Genomic DNA, 2,973 nt, shown 5'->3' on the forward strand with positions numbered 1-2,973 from the left:
CTTTTTTGAGCCCATGAGCTTGACTCAGGATCCCTGCACAATCATGCAAGGGAGCTTCCAGGTCTGGGTCAGGCAGCAAGGTGGCCGGATTGAGAGTTGTACTCGGGAGGAAGTGGACACACGGGGGATTGAGAAGCAAGCTTTGATAATGGGTCATTCGGACATTACTCATCCATCTGTCGGGTGGCTGTTTTAAGATCCCCTCTAGAGTATGAGGGGTGGTGGCAAATAATTTCTGTCCCAATGTTAATTTATCTGCATCCTTGACTAGCAGGGCAGTCGCCGCAATAATTCACATGCAAGGAGGCCAACTGGTAGCCACTGGATCCAATTTCTTGGAGAAGTATGCCACTGGTCTGCTCCAGGGCCCTAAAGTCTGAGTTAGTACCCCCTTAGCTATGCCTTTTCTCTCGTCCATGAAGAGATGGAATGGCTTGGTGATATCAGGAAGTCCTAGGGCGGTGGCTGACAGCAGGGCCTGCTTTATTTTGGCGAAGGCCTTCTCTTGGTCTCCAGTCCATGTAAAAGGCTCACTTTCTCTGGTGACCTCATATAGAGGTTGGGCCAGCTCTGCAAAATTGGGTACCCAGAGGCAGCAGAAGCCTGCTGACCCTAGGAATTCTTGGACTGCCCTCCTAGTAGTAGAGGTGGGTATCTTAAGCATTGTTTCTTTTCTGGCCTCTGTGAGCCATCTCTGTCCATCTTTAAGAATGTAGCCCAGTAAATTACCTCCTTTTTACATATCTGGGCTTTTTTTGTGGAGACTCGGTAGCCGAGGTCTCCTAAGATGGCCAATAAGTCCTCTGTCCCTTGTCTGCATCCCGAGAGGCTGTCTGTGGCTATCAGGATATCATCAACATATTGTAACAAGGTGAGTTGGGGGTGCTCTACCCGATACTCACTCAGGTCTTCATGAAGGGCTTCATCAAAGATGGTTGGTGAGTTTTTGAACCCTTGGGGCAGTCTGGTCCATGTGAGCTGTCCGTTGAATCCTTCCTCCCGGTCTTGCCACTCAAAGGCAAAGAGTGGCTGGCTCGGTTCCGCTAAGGGGAGGCTGAAGAAAGCATCTTTCAAATCTAAGACTGTATACTAAGTTCTGGAGGGGGACAAAGAACTCAGGAGTGTATAAGAGTTAGGCACTGTGGGGTGTATGTCCATTACCTGCTTGTTAACTTCTCTTAGGTCTTGAACTGGCCAGTAGTCATTGGAGTTGGGCTTTTTTACAGGTAATAAGGGAGTGTTCCACGCGGAATGGCAAGGTATTAGAATACCTTTTTCTCGGAAGCATCAGATATGAGGGGTGATCCCTTTCTGGGCCTCAAGGGACATTGGGTACTGTTTGACCCTAGCCGGTGAAGCCCCAGGCTTTAATTCCACCCATATGGGAGTGCTATGGGCTGCAAATTCCATGCCTCCAGTTTCAGCCCACACAGTTGGATGTCTCTGCAGCCATTCAGACATTTCTACTCCCAACAGGGGAGTAGGTCTTGGATGTAACCTGTATTCATCCTCCAAGTGGAGGGTCAACACATGGATGGGCTGTCCCTCCCTATTAGTTACTTGAGTTTCTCCTGAGTTAAAGTAGATATGGGCTCCTATTTTAGTAAGTAAGTACCTTCCTAAGAGTGGAGAGGGGCATTCTGGTATGACCATAAATGAGTGGGATACCCGGCCCATGCCCAGTTCCACTATTCTTCAGGTAGTCCATGGGTATTGGTTCATACCGGTTGCCCCCTGCACCCAAGACCTTTTTTGTGACAACTTTCCTTGTGGCCGTGTCAAGACTGAGTGTTGAGCGGCTGTGTCCACGAGAAAACTTACAGGTGTCCCCTCCACTTTAAGAGTTACCCTAGGTTTGGGGAAGGGGCCCAAACCCCATCCCCACTAGTCACCTAGTTCCTCTAATTCCAGGATTTGGGCTCAGCCCCTACCATCATCTTGCTTTGTAGTCAGCTTCTCAGGACACTCTTTGATCCAGTGGCCTAGCTTTTTACAGTAAGCACACTGGTTTTTCTGTAGCTTAGGGTGCCTCCTGTGGGCCCTCTCTTACCTGGGTCAGCTGTCAACCGGCGTAGTTGATGTGCCCGGTCCTCTGGCAATTCCACAGAGGAGGCCAAGAGAATCTTAGCGAGTTGGTGAGTCTGCTTTGCTCCTGCCTCCAAGGTCATTCGAGTTTGTCTCTCCTCTGGAGTTTCCCGATGGTTATAAACCTTTTCAGCCACTGCCAGGAGTTCCTGTAGGGACCTGTCAACTAACCTGTCCAACTTCTGCAGTTTATGCCTTATGTTGGGGGCTGACTGATTTACAAATGTTAGAATAATTGCATTCTTATTTTCAGGTGCTTCTGGGTTCATGGGAGTATAAGTACGGTATGCCTCTAGCACCTGTTCCAAGAAGGCTGCCGGTGATTCAGCCTTGTCTTGTTGCACATAGCTTACCTTGGCCAAATTAGTGGGCCGCCTAGCGGCCGCTCAGAGACCCCCCATTAGAGCCTGGCGGTAGACCCGGAGCCTCTCCTTACCTTCTGCCCTGTCATAGTCCCAATTGGGTCTGGTCAAGGGGAAGCCCTCGTCAATCCTGGCTTGGTTGGTGGTTGGATTTCCATCATCTCCGGGAACCAACTTGCGGGCTTCTGCCTGGATTCTCTCTCTCTTTCCTTGGTTGTAAACAGAATCTGTAATAACTGCTGACAGTCGCCCCAGGTGGGCTGGTGAGTGAATAGGACAGAGTCTAAAAGATCAATAAGACCCTGAGGTTTTTCAGAAAACTTTGGTGTTTGTAATTTCCAATTATGAAGGTCACTAGTAGCAAAGGGCCAATATTGCATTTGTTGGTCTCCCGTTTCATTGTGTCGCCCTATTGCCCATAACAGGAGAACTGTGGAATCAGCTGATGGCTTTAGCTGGTCCCACTGAGCCCTTCTCCTGGTATGAGGAGCTGGGACTTCCAGCTCCAGAAGTTGGGCTTGCCTCA

General features: G+C 49.5%; 1 pseudogene; it reads right to left on the bottom strand.

Annotated features, from left to right (window-relative positions):
• Positions 1 to 568: 568 nt before the first annotated feature.
• Positions 569 to 2,354, bottom strand: LOC141416283 (uncharacterized; annotated as a pseudogene).
• Between the last annotated feature and the right edge of the window lie 619 nt (positions 2,355 to 2,973).

Source organism: Castor canadensis, chromosome 14 (assembly GCF_047511655.1).
Source record: "Castor canadensis chromosome 14, mCasCan1.hap1v2, whole genome shotgun sequence".
Taxonomy (NCBI): domain Eukaryota; kingdom Metazoa; phylum Chordata; class Mammalia; order Rodentia; family Castoridae; genus Castor; species Castor canadensis.